Source organism: Zootoca vivipara, chromosome 3 (genome assembly GCF_965207765.1).
Source record: "Zootoca vivipara chromosome 3, rZooViv2.hap1.1, whole genome shotgun sequence".
Classification (NCBI taxonomy): Eukaryota; Metazoa; Chordata; class Lepidosauria; order Squamata; family Lacertidae; genus Zootoca; species Zootoca vivipara.
The window spans coordinates 4,802,959-4,822,512 of NC_142586.1; the positions used below are offsets into that span (position 1 = coordinate 4,802,959).

The 19,554-nt window shown below is 41.8% G+C and overlaps 1 protein-coding gene and 1 long non-coding RNA gene across 5 annotated transcripts in view; both read right to left on the reverse strand.

The window, feature by feature from the left end:
• COL4A2 (collagen type IV alpha 2 chain) overlaps positions 1 to 19,554 on the reverse strand; it is a 146,038-nt gene that overhangs the window by 125,449 nt on the left and 1,035 nt on the right. The window lies entirely within an intron of this gene.
• LOC148686136 (uncharacterized) lies at positions 2,272 to 18,871 on the reverse strand. Its single transcript, XR_015949285.1, has 2 exons — positions 18,772 to 18,871; positions 2,272 to 2,472 (listed from the first exon to the last, which is right to left on the reverse strand). It is a non-coding gene; the product is annotated as an uncharacterized LOC148686136 (long non-coding RNA).

Genomic DNA, 19,554 nt, shown 5'->3' on the forward strand with positions numbered 1-19,554 from the left:
GCCTCTGCAGTTAAAGGTTTTGCCTGGTGCTGGAAAGACAGCAACATTAGCAAGGAGATGAGACACTCCACAACAAACAATAAGGAAGGAAGAAAAGACCTATTTCTAATAAGACAAGTGGCAAAAACAACCCAAAGCTTGGATCTACTGAGCATTTTATCCATCTCTCATTGATACCTCCCATCCCATCCTGTGGCTTAGGTCATTCACACTACATACTTCCAGACTCACATCTTGCGCTGATTTGTTCCTACCTCTTTTTAAAATGGAATTATTAAAAGAGGAAAACATCCCTACATTAAAAGAATGGTTAAAGAAGCTGTGGGAAATTGCTTTGGTGACCAAACTGATCCACTTCTTTTTTAATTAAGTTTTTTTATTATACAGAAGTTATCACCTAAGCTACTTACACTCACCTTGAAAGGTGGATTAAAGAGCCTGGAATTGTCAGGAAAAAAGAAATCAATCTCAATGGAAGATTGCTAAATCATCTACAATATGCAGATGATATAGTCATAATAGCCCAAAGTCAACAAGAACTGCAAGAAACATTGGAAGAACTAAACGAAGAAACAAAAAAGGCAGGGCTGAAGATGAATCTAGGCAAGGTTTAAAGAAGAGAATGATGTACAAATAGAAGGCAAAGAAATAAATCAAGTTGAATAATAGATCTATTTACAACAAAAAGATATACTGGGAAGAGAAAACCAAACAGTGTTAATAAAGAGGAGACCCGAACAATCATGGGTAGCCTTTGGAAAAAACAGCTTCGTAATGCAAAATAAAATTATTTACTTATACTTGAAAGCTGAAGTTGAATATGTTCATATTACCTGTGATGTGTTGTGGAGCAGAGAAGTGGACCATGAGCAACATGAGCAGCTTAAGAACAACACAGCATGTACCATAACACAGAATGTTAGAAAAACTAGTAATTGTATACAACAAAGATAAAAAAATTAGGGGTGCTGTGAAAATGGACATCTGCAGGACATGTTGCAAAGGGCAATTTAGGCTGATGGACAAAAGCATTGTTAATATGGAAACCTTACATTTCTATTGCTGGGATAGCTCAGTTGATAGAGCATGAGACTCTTCATCACAGAGTCGTGGGTTTGAGCCCCATGTTGGGCAAAAGATTTCGGTATTGCAGGGGGTTGGATTAGATGACCATTGTGGTCCCTTCTAACTCCACAATCCTATGTTTCTAAAGATGATGGGGCAGCCACCTATGTGATGGGTGGGCTATCGAAAACAAACAGTAGGGCTTATGTGGCTGCAAAGAGCAAGCAAGAAAGAAGGATGGAGAGAACTTGGAAAAGGTCTATATCTAAAGATGGATGTGAGATGCTGCAAAAAAAGATGATAAAACAGAACTAAACATACAAATGTAAAATAATACAAGAACCTCAGGGGACAATAAAAAGGAAAGTTAACATATACCTTCCTAGAACATAAAAGGTACTCCAAGCGCAAGAGACTGAGGGCATATTTACGTACGGCAAATCTTAAGAGATATAGCTTAATATTGATGTTAAAGATTGTTGTTCCCTCTTCTTCGAGGGAAGAATATAGAGCCTGCTTTTCAAGCTACAGATCCCCAAAATGACTACCGGTAAATACTGTACATTTTTTTAAAAAAGCACAATGATTCCAAGCCAGATTGAAGTCTTGGATGATACCTTTCTAGAGAAGATTACCAAATATTCAAAAAGAAGAGAGATAGTGGTCATGGGAGACTTCAACTACCCCAATACCGGATCTGTTGAGACTGAAACTCGGTCAAGAATATCAGGTCCAACAAATTCCTCCATTGCCTTGCTGAGAGGAGATATCACAGCAATCTACAAGTATCTAAAGGGTTGTCACATGGAGGATGCAACAAGCTGGGTTTTCTTTGCTCCGGAGGGTAGGACTCGAACCAAAGCAGGAGTTTCCGACTAAACACCAGGAAGAACTTTCTGACAGTAAGTGAAACAGACTCCCTCCAGGGGTGGTGGGTCTGCCATCATTGGAGGATTTAAAGCAGAAGGTTTTTTTAAGCAGAAGGTCATCCACCATGGATGTTTTAGTTGAGATTCCTGCATTGGAGAGGGTTGGACTAGATGACCCTTGGGACCCCTTCCAACTCTACAATTCTATGATTCTTTGATTCAGATGTTTTCATCGGGAGCTTTCATTAATCACCACTGAATATACATAGACTAGATATAGGCACATTCTATAGACATATGTAATTCACAGACAGTATAAAGGGGAAAGTCTACAATATATGTTGCTGTAGAATTTATTAATGTGCAATTTACGGCACACATTGATTTAATGTACAAGTGGTCAAAGTACAAGAATCCCAGAATGAAAGAAAGAGCCCATAGTGAAAACCTCTTTCTTCCATCTGGTCCATCAGGCCATACAAGGTGATGGTGGCTTGAGCATCTGGGTTTGGCTCCCATCAGGCTGATAAAGTAACAGCTGAAATTCCAAAACAGACAGATGTTAAGAGAATCTTAATAATGGTTCCCAGAATAGTTATTTCTTGTCCCATTTAAGTATATTAAGTAAATAAAATATTTATAGAAACAAACACCTAAAATCTGACTTGTGTAAGTGCAATGCTTCTTCTGGTATAACTTCATGACTTTATATTTTTAATAAAATCTACTTTTCCTTTTAAATGTATCTGCTTTTTATGTTTTAACTTTATGTTTTTTACTTTACACCACCTGAAGATGACTGCATAGAAGGCAATCAGTAAATTAAAAATAAAGACGTACTATTAAAAACAGCTAGGGACTTCCCCTGCATGTGAAGACAGGCTCCAGCAGATTTACCCAATGAGACCAAGAGTGGATCTAACAGGCAAGAAGCATAGCTGCCAAGTTATCCCTTTTTTACAGGGATTTTCCCTTATGCTGAATAGGCTTCCTCGCGAGAAAAGGGAAAACTTGGCAGCTATGGCAAGAAGGCAGTTTCTGCACGTGGTTTAGAGGGCAGTGAGGGACAGATGGGGCTCCTCAACCTGGGAAGGGAGCCCATTTAGGAGAAAGAAAACTCTGACACTAAACCCCCTCTTGTCTTTGGGAGAAGAAAACACTAAGGAGTAGTAAACCCTAGGCAAATCCAGAATGGAGTCCCTAAGGCGGTTGGATGCCTTGGAGGAAGTCTTGTCATCTAGGCAGCCCAGAACTTCCATACACACTGGCCAGGCTTGCACCCTGGGAAGGTCACTTCAAGGTTGCAAATGGAGCAGTTTGACTTCACCCCTGGAGGCACACTCCATTGTCTCTCAGGTGAGGTCAAGAATGGCAGAGCTTCTGGAATGGAATGGAATGCAACAAATCTGTCATCAGCCACAAGGTTTACAGGGCCAGTCACTCTCGCAGCTCAATTTCATGAAATGAGTTTCTAGGCAACTTGCAAGATCTCTCTCTCTCAACCCTTCCCCTCTGCAGGGAGGTGGGACCAATTTGAATGGCCCGCCCCCACCACTTAATGGATCCAAATGGTTTCCAGAGAAACATTTATCTCATGTTGATGGCCTTTCAGCTGATTCCCTGGTGAGAGAGGAAGGTGTCTCAAGAGATTCTAAAATTCCAGATATTAAAAGGAAGGTCTGCAGAATGCATTCGCATTTACAAAGGTAGTTTGCCATGGTAAATGTGGCAGGATTTCAAAGACTCAGCCATACAGGCAGTTCTTCCAATAATTTTGATATATTAGGCATTTTTTTTTTTGAAATCCCACTCAAATATGTAAAGCTGACATGTATTTTAATGTGTAATTTTATCTTATATATACGGTATTAACTAATTTTATTTCTATTTACAATTTTATGTTAAATTTTTAACTGACATCAATAATTTTAATGTATACTTTATATAGTAGCAGTATACAAATTTTTATTTTAAGATAAATAGGTCTACCTACCATGACCTATTTTTCTTTTATTAAAATAAAAATTTGTATACTGGCGCTGTGGTTGAACCACTGAGCCTAGGGCTTGCTGATCAGAAGGTCGGCGGTTTGAATCCCTGTGACGGGGTGAGCTCCCGTTGCTTGGTCCCAGCTCCTGCCAACCTAGCAGTTCGAAAGCACGTCAAAATGCAAGTAGATAAATAGGAACCGCTACAGCGGGAAGGTAAACGGCGTTTCCATGTGCTGCTCTGGTTTGCCAGAAGCAGCTTTGTCATGCTGGCCACATGACCTGGAAGCTGTACGCCGGCTCCCTCAGCCAATAATGCGAGATGAGCGCCGCAACCCCAGAGTTGGTCACGACTGGACCTAATGGTCAGGGGTCCCTTTACCTTTACCCATGACCTAGCTTTCACAATTTTGACAGTTGAGTTTATAGATGCATTCAGACCCTAATCCAGGCATCCCCAAACTGCGGCCCTCCAGATGTTTTGGCCTACAACTCCCATGATCCCTAGCTAACAGGACCAGTGGTCAGGGATGATGGGAATTGTAGTCCAAAAATCTGGAGGGTCGAAGTTTGGGGGTGCCTGCCCTTATCTGTTCTTGTGTGATTGGATGAAGACATCCAGTTTTGGAGGCTGGGATTTCCATATGCAGATAAGATTTTTGGTCAAAAAACTTCAAAGGGCAACTCCAGAATAAAACGGCTGACTAAAATTTATTTAAAAGTTTGGTTCTACTCCTTTTGTACTTGAGACCTGAGGTTTATATTCTACAATGCAAGTTACATATTGCAAAGATAGGAAGAGAATGCTGTTGCTCATTACAGTGGTCCCTCTGGTTAAGAACTTAATTCGTGCCGCAGGTCCGTTCTTAACCTGAAACTGTTCTTAACCTGAGGTACCACTTTAGTTAATGGGGCCTCTCGCTGCCACTGTGCCGCCGTTGTGCGATTTCTGTTCTCATCCTGAAGGAAAGTTCTTAACCCGAGGTACTACTTCCGGGTTAGCGGAATCTGTAACCTGAAGTGTTTGTAACCTGAGGTACCACTGTACTGATGCAGTGAATAAATCCTGCACCTGCAAACATTTGAGCTTTGCTTAGAAATGTCAGCATATATCTCTTGAAGGTTTGACCCCATATCTCCCTCCTCCACTCTCACACACTTGTGGAATGAGTGGAATGTCAGGCAGTACCAGGTCAGAGGTCCCATCTTTGCAGAAAATACCAGGAAAGGAACCTACCGCCAGTTTCCCCTAGCAGGGTTTTATGGCAGAAGTAGCATCAACAGGGAGGTAGGGTGGAAGGAGAAAGAGATGGTCTGAAAAGAGTGATGAAGTACCATGTTTTGGGGGAGATGTATGTGTGGTAGGGAAGCAGAATAGACTGGGAAGGAAATGTGGAGCCAGAGGAGGAGCATGTAAGTAGGCCTTGTGTGGCATGATGCTAGAGGACAGAATATAATACTGTATAGGGCACACATTGGGGTGGGGGTGCACAGTTGTGGGGCGATCATACAAAAACAAGCATGAAGTTCCAGGGAGGAAGGAAGGGTATCTAAGGCAGATGGAGCCTTCCATCCTATATGATCCCAGATTGAGGTAGGGGAAAGGGGAGCCCAGGAAAGCTATTACCTTGTTCTAAAAATGAAATTCAATAGGGGCAAATGTAAGCTTCTACAGTGAGGCAAGAAGAACCAGCACCAATATAAGATGGGAGACACCTGGCTTGCCAGCAGTACATGTGGAAAGGATCTAGTGGTCGTGGTGGACAAGCTTAACTTGAGTCAACAGGGTGATGGTGATGCAGCAGCAGCAAAAAAAAAAAGGGGGGGAGCTAATGCTATTCTAGGCTGCATCAACAGAAGTTTGGGTCCAGATCAAACCCAAAAGCTTGTTTACAAAGCTACTGTACTACCAACCTTACTGTATGCTTGTGAAACATGGACCACTTATAAACACCATTTAGTGAAGGAACTATCATTTGACATCATCTTCTTGCTTTAGACTCTGAAGCACAAGCAACAGCATCTTGTAAGACAACATTTGACTCAGCTGGTACTTCAAAGAAAACTCTCACAAAATAGGCAGAAAGACCTGACTCCCTGCAGTCCTTCCATGTTCCCCTTCCCCCAATACTCTACTGAATGAAACCCCCAAAACAGGGCTTTTGTTCCTAAATAAAGCTCAACAACTTTGACCTGAACCCCAAAAAAGCGGGTAGATCACCGCCAGTTTTTAACTCTGTGAGTAGATCACAGTCACTTGGAAGTTGGCCACCCCTGTACTACAGTATACTGGAAGAAGCAAAGATCATCCATTTGGAAGTGATGATGCTTCAACGTCAACTTCGTTGGACTGGTCATGTTGTGCTTGATGTGCCTGATGATCGTCTTACAAAGCAACTACTCTATTCTGAACTTAAAAACGGAAAGCGAAATGCTGGTGGTCAACAAATGAGGCTTAAAGACTGTCTCAAGGCAAATCTTAAAAAGATGTAGTTTAAACACCGACAATTGGGAAACCCTGGCCTGCAAGCACTCCAATTGGAGAACACCCTTCACCAAAGGTGTCATGGGCTTTGAAGACACTCAAACTCAGGACAAAAGGGAGAAACATGCTAAGAGGAAGGCATGCTTGGCAAACCCTCACCATTATCAACTCCCGCCCGGAAACCCATGTCCCCACTGTGGAAGGATGTGTGGATTCAGAATTGGCCTCCACAGTCACTTACACAGGCACTGTTAAAACCATGTTTATGGAAGACAATCTTACTCGTTTATGAGTGATCACCAAAGAAGAAGTGTCCAGATCAAGGGAAGTCATAATACTGCTGTATTCTACCTTGGTCAGACCACACCTGGGATACTGTGTCCAATTCTGGGCACCACAATTTAAGAAGCATATTGTCAAGCTGGAAAGTGTGCAGAGGGCAACCAAAATAATTCATGGGTCTGGCAACTTAGCCTTATGAGGAACAGTTGAGGAAGTTGGGTATGGATAGCCTTGAGAAGAAGAGTCCGAGGAGATATGATAGCCATCTTCAAATATCTGAAGAGCTGTCACATGGAAGATGGAGCAAGGTTGTTTTCTCCTGCTCTGGAAGGTAGAACCTGAACCAATGGATTCAATTTATAAGAAAGGAGTTTCTGACTAAACATCAGGAGGAAATTTCTGACAGCAAGTGCTCTTTGACAGTGGACTGGACTCCCTTGAGAAGGTGGTGGCCTCTCCTTCCTTGCAGGTTTCGAAGCAGAGGTTGCCCTGGATGTTTTAGCTGAGACTCCTGCATTGCAGGGGGTTGGACTAAATCACCCTCAGGGTCTCTTCCAACCCTTCATTTCTATGATTATATGAACTTCCATAGAATGATGGTCTTAGTATTACTGACTGGACCTGCAATTATGCTTGAGACTATTTTGGAGCAGCAGCAGCAGAGCCTATTTCGTTCCCAAGTGTTTGGTTCTGTGGAGGAAGTTATTTTGCTACTTTACTTTTAAAACACACAAGTCTGTTAAGATATCTAAACATAGTTCTAGGAAAATGTTTGGGCTCTATCCAGCAGACAGTATTGGCTGATGGCCCAAGGAAGAGCTGCAGGTTTCCCATGCTCTGAAACCCCCAGGGTCCCGATTCTGAAGGGGAGTTACACATTCCAATCTACCCACTTCTTATTTTATGGCTCAGGGTAAGCCGCACTCAGGAGGATGTTCATTAACTCAATACACATGTGAATGGATTTCCCTTATTTCTTCTTTTGTGCCTTTGTTCAGGGAGATGCAGACTTTTAAGTACTTACAACTAGTTACCACCATGTGCCTTCCTCTATAAGGGGGTGAGTTTGTGGCCACTTAAGCCAGGGCACAGCAATGTAGCCATATGAGACACAACCACTACAAAGCCTGCCACACATCACCACCATAGAAACAATTTGGGGGAAGCTATGTTGCTCCTTATAATTCTGCCCAAAATTAAATTTGTTAAACTTCCAATAGCTACAAGGCATGAAACATGAAAAATACTGAACTGAGGAACTAAAGGTTACAAGATTGGAAAGTGAGGAGCTAACTGTGGGATGTATTTTCTCTTTGTAAGTTTTGAAACTCTCAGATGGAAATAGTTTTTTTAATGTTTATGATTTTTGAAGTAGACCACACTTTAGCAGGGAGTAAGTCAACTTCCTGCAAGTAAAAGAATCTTGGCCTCCCGGGGCATTACATTTCAGACACTTACGGAAAGTTCTCTCTCAGGGTCCTTGTAACCACTTGTAAGAAACTGTTCTAGTACAAAATGTGTGCATGTTTTCATTTCCCACACACGTGTATTACCAATGCAGATAAGTAATTCCACATGTCCTGTGAAGCTCAGAAAAATTAAGGAGGGATAAAAGCCACAGGCCCAGCAGAATGAGGCACTGCAGATGGAAAGAAATGCTTTAATGGATTAGGTCAATGTTCTAGAGAGTCCAGCATTCTGTCCCTCATCCTGGACAACCAGCAGCCCCTGCCCCTTTTGACACTCCAGCAACTAGGATCTGGAAGAATGTGGCATGTTCTGTATAGCCATGGATGGCCTTATTCCCCATGGATTTGTCTAATCCCCTTTTTAAAGCCACGGAAGGTTGTGGCCATTACTACATTTGATGAAAGAGAATGCCATAAAATAGATATGCACTTTGTGCCTTAGTCCTTCCTTTTGCTGGTCCTGAATATTCCACCATTCAGCTTCCTAGGATAACCCCAGGTTTCTGTATTATGGGAGAAAAACATTTTTCTCTCTCCACACAATGCATAATTTTATCCATCATCTGTTTTTAAACTGAATAGTCTCAGATGTTGTGATTACACAAATGTTGTTCCTTGTATAGCATTTCAGCACCTTTTCAAGCTCTAAAATCTGGTAGTTTAGCTTAGTAGAAAGAAGGCTTGGGAATGAAGAGGAGGAGGAGGAGAAGGCCTTGAGACAGAACAATGGTTCCCACATTGGTTTCTGGTATTCAGCCAGCAGTTTCAAATCCCCTGGAACGCATTCCACTTCAGGGCTAAAAGAGAACTCATCACATATCTGCCCTTTCTAATACAGTGCCAGAGCTCTTCCTTCACTTTTCCTGCCCCTCCCCACTCCTTTGATTTATGTGTCAATGAGGTTTGCTAATCCCACCTACATGTTACACTCAATATGCTATGCTATGCTACACTATGCTATGCTATGCTATGCTACACTCAATATGCCAGCAAGTTTGAAAAACTCAGCAGTGGCCAAAGGATTGGAGAAGATCAGTCTACATCCCAATTCCAAAGAAGGGCAGTGCCAAAGAATGCTCCAACTATCGCACAATTGCGCTCATTTCACACGCTAGCAAGGTTATGCTTAAAATTCTACAAGGCAGGCTTAAGCAGTATGTGGACCGAGAACTCCCAGAAGTGCAAGCTGGATTTCGAAAGGGCAGAGGAACCAGAGACCAAATAGCAAACATGCGCTGGATTATGGAGAAAGTTAGAGAGTTCCAGAAAAACATCTACTTCTGCTTCATTGACTACGCAAAAGCATTTGACTGTATCAACCACAGCAAACTATGGCAAGTTCTTAAAGAAATGGGAGTGCCTGATCACCTCATCTGTCTCCTGAGAAATCTCTATGTGGGACAGGAAGCTACAGTTAGAACTGAATATGGAATAACTGATTGGTTCAAAATTGGGAAAGGAGTACGACAAGGCTGTATATGGTCTCCCTGCTTATTTAACTTATATGTAGAATTCATCATGTGAAAGGCTGGATTGGATGAATCCCAAACTGGAATTAAGATTGCCGGAAGAAATATCAACAACCTCAGATATGCTGATGACACAACCTTGATGGCAGAAAGTGAGGAGGAATTAAAGAACCTTTTAATGAGGATGAAAGAGGAGAGTGCAAAATATGGTCTGAAGCTCAACATCAAAAAAACCAAGATCATGGTCACTGGTCCCGTCACCTCCTGGCAAATAGAAGGGGAAGAAATTTAGGCAGTGAGAGATGTTACTTTCTTGGGTTCCATGATCACTGCAGATGGTGACAGCAGTCACAAAATTAAAAGATGTCTGCTTCTTGGGAGAAAAGCAATGACAAACCTAGACAGCATCTTAAAAAGCAGAGACATCACCTTGCCGACAAAGGTCCGTATAGTTAAAGCTATGGTTGTCCCAGTAGTGATGTATGGAAGTGAGAGCTGGACCATAAAGAAGGCTGATCGCCGAAGAATTGATGCTTTTGAATTATGGTGCTGGAGGAGACTCTTGAGAGTCCCATGGACTGCAAGAAGATCAAACCTATCCATTCTGAAGGAAATCAGCCCTGAGTGCTCACTGGAAGGACAGATCCTGAAGCTGAGGCTCCAATACTTTGGCCACCTCATGAGAAGAGAAGTCTCCTTGGAAAAGACCCTGATGCTGGGAAAGATTGAGGGCACAAGGAGAAGGGGACGACAGAGGACGAGATGGTTGGACAGTGTTCTCGAAGCTATGAACATGAGTTTGACCAAACTGCGGGAGGCAGTGGAAGACAGGAGTGCCTGGCGTGCTCTGGTCCATGGGGTCACGAAGAGTCGGACACGACTAAACGACTCAACAACAGCAATCCCACCTAATAAAGCCTCAGGCCTGCTAAGGATGGAATATTTAGAAATAAAAGCCGACCTTGAGCTGAAACAATATGGACTGCCTGAAAGGGTCTCTGCTTCACCCCATGAGACATAATGCAATATATTTATTAAATAAATAAATAAACAAACAAACAAGTCCCTGCAGAAATACACAGAAATACGAGCTAAGGGAAATGTTAGGCATTTAACTCCTCAGTTCTGTGTAAAGATGTAAAATTTTCGGAAATTTTGAAGCTCAGGAAAAAAACAACCGGTTTCCCCCCCGGTTTTTTCCAGAAAAAAACGGAAATTTTTGGAAAAATTGAAAAAAAAATGCTACATTACCAGATTGAAAGTCATTCTGTTACTTTAGAAACATAAAATATAACTATGGATAATTTTAATGGGCATAAAATTATCACAACTAGCATATTAAAATATAGTGTATCCAAACAGGAACTGAAATTTAACTTGTCATGTTTGCTATGCAACATACTACACCTCCCATGTTTTGCCCATGAGACCTTATGTATATCCTCACACTGATGTTCTGGTTACAGGTAGGTAGCCGTGTTGGTCTGGGTCGAAGTAAAATTAAAAAATTCCTTCAGTAGCACCTTAAAGACCAACTAAGTTTTTATTTTGGTATGAGCTTTCGTGTGCATGCACACCTCTTCAGATACACTGAAATAGGAGTCCCCAGGCACTTACCTATGTGGAGAAGGGGTGGGGAGGGGGTGGGGTGGGGAGGGGGTATCACTCAGAAGGGTGGTGGAAGTGGGTGATTGACTGACTGATAGCTGTTGATGACTGAAAACGACTGCAAATGGTTTTGCATGAAAAAGCAAGGGTTGAGATGGCTGAAGATCGCTTTATCATGTATAATGAGATAAGAATCCTATGTCTCTGTTCAAACCAGGTCCCTCCATGGTTTTGAGCTTGGTGATAAGTTGTAATTCAGCAACTTCTCTTTCTAGTCTATTTCTGAAATTCTTTTGTAGTAAGACAGCTACTTTGAGATCTTGTATAGAATGTCCTGGGAGATTGAAGTGTTCTCCTACTGGTTTTTCTGTCTTGTGGTTCCTGATGTCAGATTTATGTCCATTTATCCTTTGGCGTAGGGTTTGGCCTGTTTGTCCAATATAGAGAGCTGAAGGGCACTGTTGGCATTTGATGGCATACACAATGTTAGAAGATGAGCAATTAAATAGTCCTGAGATGGTATGTTGGATGTTGTTGGGGCTAGTAATGGTGTTGTCTGGGTGTATGTGGCAGCAAAGTTGGCATCTGGGTTTATTGCAGGCTCTGGTACCAGTGTTTTAGTCTGGACAACAGACCCTGGAAACCTTCCACCAGACATTCAATGACTTTCACCCTACCATCAACCTAACAATGAACCAATCTATGCAAGAAATACATTTTTTGGACACTACTATAAAAATACAGGATGGACGTATAGACACCACCTTATACAGAAAACCAACTGACCGACAAACATATCTACATGCTTCTAGCTACCATCCCAAACATACCAAACAATCCATCATATACAGCCAGGCCCTACGTTACAACCACATCTGTTCCAACTCTACAGACAGAGAATCTCACCTAAGAGATCTACAGCAAACCTTTTTAGAACTAAAATATCCACCTGATGAAGTCAAACAACAGATCAACAGAGCCAGACTGATACCTAGAGAGAACCTACTGCAAGACAGACCCAAAAAAGAAAATAACAGACCACTAGTCATCACATACAGCTCCCAAGTTAAAACAGTACAACGCATCATCAGAGATCTACAGCCTCTCCTGGACAATGACAGCTCCCTTTCTCAAACTCTGGGAGGAAGACCTTTCATTGCCTACAGACAGCCACCCAATCTTAAACAACTCCTCACCCACAATAATACAACCACCAGACTTAACATGGACATAGATAAGATCTTTAGAATCAAGACTGATAGAACGAAGTAAAGTAAAAGACCAGGAGACTATCTGGTGTTTTTCAATTCAAGATTGTTGAAGGTCAAGATATTGCAGAAAAGAAAACTGAGGATAGACGACAGGAACATTACTGTGTATATGAAGAAGTTTGCATGCACACGAAAGCTCATACCAATGACAAACTTAGTTGGTCTCTAAGGTGCTGCTGGAAGGATTTTGTTTGTTTGTTTCGACTACGTCAGACCAACACAGCTATCTATCTGTAACTAGGAACATTACAGACTTTAAAGAAATCCCAAAGAGGATCCTGAGAAAAAGACAAAACTATAAAACACTGACAGATGCAATAGACTAAGGAAATAGGATATAAATGGGAGTTCCTTCACTTACAAAGATAGAATAAAGATCCTCAGAAATGCAGAAGAAGTTGGGAAATTCTGGAGAAAATGCAAGAGAGAACTAAGAGGAGATACTACACAGGAGAGAGAAGAAGAGGTGGAAAGCCCAAGGAGAGAGTAAAAGAGCCAGTGCTCAGAAATATAATAAGACATAATTTATTAAATTAAACTTGATTCCTTTCTTTGATACTTATTCTGAATTGATTCTAAAAATAGTGACCAGTAATAGTGACCAGTTAGCGGGGTAGAAGTGGCAGGATCATTAGGTGGGAGTGACCATGCTTTTCTGGAGTTTATTATTCAGCGGAAAGGAGCAACCAAGCATACTAAGACTCAAATTCTAGACTTTAAGAAAGCCGACTTCAGAAAACTTAGGGAAACGCTGGGTGAGATCCCATGGACAGAAATACTAAAAGGGAAGGGGGTTCATGATGGTTGGGAGTTTGTTAAAAGGGAGATATTAAAAGCACAACTTCAGGCAATACCAATGAGACAGAAACATGGAAGGTGCCTAAAGAAGCCAGGGTGGCTATCTAAAGAACTTTTAACTGAGTTAAGATTTAAAAGGGATATGTACAAAAAATGGAAAAAGGGGGAAATCACCAGAGAGGAATTCAAACAAATAGCCAGCACGTGTAGAGACAAAGTCAGAAAAGCTAAAGCACAGAATGAACTCAGGCTTGCTAGAGAGGTTAAAAGCAACAAAAAGGGCTTTTATGGGTATGTCCGTAGCAAAAGGAAGAACAAGGAAACAGTGGGGTCACTTAGAGGAGAAGATGGTGAAATGCAAACAGGGGACAGAGAAAGGGCAGAACTCCTCAATGCCTTCTTTGCCTCAGTCTTCTCCAAAAAAGAAAACAATGCCCGACCTGAAGAATATGGAGCAGATGATTCAGCAGGGGACGCACAGCCCCGAACAAGTAAGGAGGTAGTACAAGAATACTTGGCTAGTTTAGATGTATTCAAGTCTCCAGGGCCAGATGAACTACATCCAAGAGTATTAAAAGAACTGGCAGAGGTGATTTCCAAACCACTGACAGTAATCCTTGAGAATTCCTGGAGAATAGGTGAAGTCCTAGCAGGCTGGAGGAGTGCAAATGTTGTCCCTATTTTCAAAAAGGGGGAAAGAGGGGACCCAAACAATTACTGCCCAGCCTGACATCAATACCAGGAAAGATTCTAGAGCAGATCATTAAGCAAACGGTCTGTGAGCACCTAGAAAGGAACGCTGTGATCACTAAAAGTCAGCATGGGTTTCTGAAAAATAAGTCATGTCAGACTAATCTGATCTCATTTTTTGACAGAATTACAAGCCTGGTAGATGAAGGGAATGCTGTGGATATAGCCCAGGCATCCCCAAACTGCGGCCCTCCAGATGTTTTGGCCTACAACTCCCATGATCCCTAGCTAACAGGACCAGTGGTCAGGGGTGATGAGAATTGTAGTCCAAAACATCTGGAGGGCCAAAGTTTGGGGGTGCCTGATATAGCCTAACTTGATTTCAGCAAGGTTTGACAAGGTTGCTCCTTTCCGCTGTATAATAAACTCCAGAAGAGCATGGTCACTCACACCTAATGATCCTGCCACTTCTACCCCGCTAACCAGGCCATCACTATTGGTTAGAATCAGATCTAAAATGGCTGATCCTCTTGTTGCTTCTCCCACTTTCTGGTCAATGAAGTTGTCTGCAAGGCCAGTGAGGAATCTGTTCGACCTTATGCTCTTGGCTGAGTTTGACATCCAACAAATATCAGGATAGTTGAAATCCCCCATTACTACTATCTCACCTCCTTTTGAATGCCTGGTCATCTGTTCCAGGAAGGCATCATCTGTGTCCTCAGTTTGTCTTGGGGATCTATAGTAAACTCCCACAATGAGATCACTGTTATTTTTCTCTCCCTTAATTTTGACCCAGATACTCTCAACTTGGCTTTGAAGTTTTAAATCCTGGATCTCTTCACAGGTATACACATCCCTGACGTAAAACGCTACTCCTCCTTTCCTGTTTTGTCTATTTCTCTGAAACAGATTGTATCCCTCTATTACTACATTCCAGTCATGAGACTCATCCCACCAGGTTTCAGTGATGCTTATTATGTCGTATTTAGTTTGCTGTACCAAGAGCTCAAGTTCATCTTGTTTATTTCCCATGTTCTGTGCATTAGTATACAGACATTGAAGACCATTGATCTCTTTTTAAAGGAATTTTTCCTCCCACCACTAGGTCTGTGTGGTGTTTGCTCCATTTGGTCCTTGACATTTGGATGATCATCTTCAGCACTTGATAGACTCCTACCTTCAGGACCACTGTCTCCCTCCCCCACATAAGTCAGTTTAAAGCCCTCCTGATGAGGTTTTTTTAGTTTCATAGCAAAAACATTCCTCCCAACCCTTATGAGGTGCAGCCCATCACTTGCCAAAAGTCCATCTTCAAGAAACTGCAGATCGTGATCTAAGAATCCAAACCGTTCCTGCTTGCACCATTTGTGAAGCCAGTTGTTCACTTCCCCTATTTTTCCCTCTCTCCCTGGGCCACGTCGTTCAACTGGGAGGACAGATGAGATGACAATTTGTGCATTTAATTGCTTCAACTTCCTGCTGAGAGCCTCATAATCACTTTTGATCTTCTGAAGGCTATGGCTTGCAGTGTCATTGGTTCCCACATGGACCAAAAGGAAGGGGTATTTGTCAGTGGGTTTTATGATTCCTTGCAGCCGTTCTGTTACATCTTGGATCTTGGCCCCAGGGAGACAGCGCACCTCTTGAGACGTCTTATCAGGCCCACAGATCACTGCTTCTATACCCATCAGTAGGGAATCCCCTATCACCACTACACGCCTCCTCATAGGCTTGGTCGGGATTCTTCCATGTGCTGTCCCAGATCCAGAATTGAGTATACCCAAAGTGTTGGGGGAAAATATTAGCATTTGGAGGTTTCTGGATTTAAACTTAACAGATCAAAAGCTACAGGATAAAACGGGTTTGATGATAGTGAAATAAGCATTGGAATTGAAATAGCAGTGAAAAATATCGATCTTTTTGATGACAATGATAACAAAATCTTGAAATCTGTTTCGGGAAGTTTTTAATGTGTGACATTTTAACGTATTTTAATCTTTGTTGGAAGCCGCCTGAGTGGCTGGGGAAACCCACCCAGATGGGCAGGGTACAAATAATAAAATATTATTATTATTATTATGGAAAGAAATTTTAAAAGATTTGGAAATTTGGACTAGATTAAAACTTTCATTTTGGGGAAGAATTTCGGCAATAAAAATGATAGTGCTCCCCCAAATGCCTTTCCTTTTTCAAATGATCCTGATCATAGGCAAAATGGAATGTTTCGATAGGTGGAGGAAAGACCTGACAAGGTTTATCTGGCTTAATAAGAAACTGCGTATAAAACATAAAATATTGACGTATAAGAAAGGGAGAGGGGGCTTTGCCCTACCAAATTTAAGAACGTATTATGAGGCAGCGTGCCTAACTTGGATAAAGGACTGTATTTTATTAGAGAAAACAGAGCTATTTGACTTGGGAAGCTACAACAACAGATATGAGTGGCATGCCTACCTTGGCTATAATAAGGTCAAAGTCCACAGTGGGTTTATTAAACACTGTTTATTAACCCTTTACAAGGTGTGGACCAGATATAAACCACTATTAGAACCTCAAACGCCATGGTGGCTGTCTCCATTAGAGGCATTTGCAGTTTAAAAAATAAATATGGAAAGTAATTGGGCAACATACAGTCAATTACTAAAAGAAGAGAAAGGGCATCTGAAACTAAAATCATTTGAGGAGATAAGACATTACCTCACCAATTGGCTCCAATACCAACAGCTACATAATGTATTTAATTTGGATCAAAAAATAGGTTTTGGAAAAGAAGAATCTAAATTACAAATGATATTATTAAAAACAATAATAAATTATTATCCAAGATTTATAACCTATTACTGGAATGGGGCCTGAAAGATGAGCAAGTAAAAGATGTTCTGGTAAAATGGGCCCAGGCTATCGGCTACACAATACAGATGGAACAGTGGGAAAGACTATGGAGGTCAGACATCAGATTTACCGCCTGTTACACCATCAAAGAAAATCTGATGAAATGTTATATAGGTGGTATATGACACCCTCCAAACTAGCCAAGGTTTATAAACTAAGATCCAGAGGGGACAATGTTTCATGTATGGTGGGGCTGTGAGAAAGTTAAAAAAGATGTTCAAAACCTCTATAGAAAAGAAACCTGAGGCATTTCTATTGGGCATTATAGGAAATGACATCCCACAGGATAAGAAAAGGCTATTTTTATACGCCACAGCCACAGCAAGATTATTACTTGCTAGAAACGGGAGACATTATTACCACTAAGGAAGACTGGATAAGTAAAGTATGTGAATTCATAAGATTGGTTAAATTAACGGCAGCTATAAGAAATCAGCCCAACCAGAAATTAAGGAAGGAATGGCAATGTTTTGAGGACTATACAAAAAAACACCGTTCTAAGCATAACATATTAATATGCATAGAATACAGTGGTACCTCGGTTTACAAACACAAATTGTTCCGGAAGTCTGTACTTAACCTGAAGCGTATTTAACCTGAAGCGAACTTTCCCATTGAAAGTAATGGAAAGTGGAGTAATCCGTTCCAGACAGGTCCGCAGAGTACTTAAACTGAAAGTACTCAAACCGAGGCGTACTTAAACCAAGGCGTAAGTATGTAAAGATGTTTCACACTAAGGTAAAATGAATAATGGATATATACAGTATTGATTATTACAAAACACAATGTTAAAGTATTTATAACATAAAAGATGTTGAGTTGCGGTGGAGGTGTATATTGTAGTTTTTTATTTTCGTGTATAAGGATTTTGTTGTTTACATTTTGCTTTTCTTGAATAATTAAAAAAGGGGGGGAAAAGAATTTGCCATAAGTTAGAAGGCACTGAGGTATCCAGAAGAGCGTTCACAGGCCACCAGCTTACTGCTCAAGTATTCCTTGCAGGATGAAAAACCACTTTTGCCTCTCTTGGCATACTTCATTTTCACTTCATTTCATCCAGTGACATGAGCAGACATGAGGCAAGGTGAGGCAGCTGCCTCTGGTGGCAGGATCCACAGGGGCAGGAGGTCTGCACAGTCCTTGAAGGCCAGATTTGCCACCACTTTGGCAGCCCCACCAATGCCCGCCATGCCACCTCTACTTTAGCCTCTTGGCAAATAGGAGGCACCCCCAGGGAGGAAATGGCGGGGGCTGCCTTCTGAAGTTTCCTGGACTCTGCCCCTGCCAAACTGATCCAGAGTGCCCCCCCCCCAACAGCCTTAGATTCCCACTTCACCTTTTGGGTGAATGTTCCTAATGTTGATCTCCACTCACCTCCTTGTTCCCAGTGTAGGTCTTTATCCTACTCACCCCCTTTACCTCCTGATGGAGATCTTCACTCACCCCTCCCTCCCTGGTAGGGAATGGCCCAATTTGTGCCCAAATATCTTGGGCTGGCCCTGTCTTTGGGCAACAGCACACAGCCCCATGGACTGAAGCAGCATGTGAGCTCCTTGAGCAACATGCCTATATTGGCTCCATGCTGGGTGGCCATTTCATGGGGCAGGAGCAGGGAACAAAATAAAAAAGGAGTCATGGTAAATAAATAGATATAGCACTATGAAGAATTCAGAAAGGGTTCATTTATAAACATATTTATATTTGTACAATAGCAGCTCATAATATTTAGTTAGGCCAAACTTTCAGTGCCAAATGGGAAGGGAAGTGAAGAGAAACACCACTTTTAATGCCAGTAAGAAACACCAGGTTCAAACAGGAATCAAGCTGATATGAATTCTAGTATGATCAGTGCTATTTTTCTAGATAGAGAGGTGCCAGAACTCACCATGAACTCATTCCATTAGATTGGCAATGGTGCTCACCTGAGAGATGCCAGAACTCGCCAGAGAGGTGCTGAAACTGAGTTCTGGTGAGTTCAAGCTGAAAAAAAGCCCTGAGGATGATACCGGTAACCAAATAAACACACAGCTGCAATGCTGAGAAAAGCTTCACCGCCTGAATTTTAAGGGACAGAAGCCCTAGACGGTCATCTTTATGTCTTGCCCTCACCCCCACTTACTTCTTATCTAGCGCTACTAAAATGGGGCTTTGATCCCAGGAAACCCCATGCATGCAATAGATGCATTCACTGAACTCAGAAAGGGGGAGCAGGGTTGTGCATGCCCCCTTCAGCAGAAGACAGGAAAGGTTGCACAGTATGGGCATCGATTCTGCCATGTAATTGGGAACTCTCTGGTATCAGGGTTCCCAATGACAAATACAGCTCCACAGATAAGAGTCCCCTTTGCACCTTCCACTAAACAATCATGTGAATTCATCCAAAGTCCTATGGGTGTGATTGAAACTCCAGGTGTAAACAGAAACAGGAAAGGGCTTTTGGCTAAGCTCAAGTGTGAATGGCACCTCCTTCGATGAGGATGTTTAGCCAATGGGAATATCTCTTCATTAACTTTTATAACTACAGGTATGCCTAGAAATCTCTGCATAAACTCTAAATGCAGGGCGCAAATATGCACACATAGCGAAAAGATGCTAACCCAACCATCTTAAATACAATTAGGAAGCAAATCACACAAGTCACTTTTTAAATTTCCTTAAGTCACGTCAT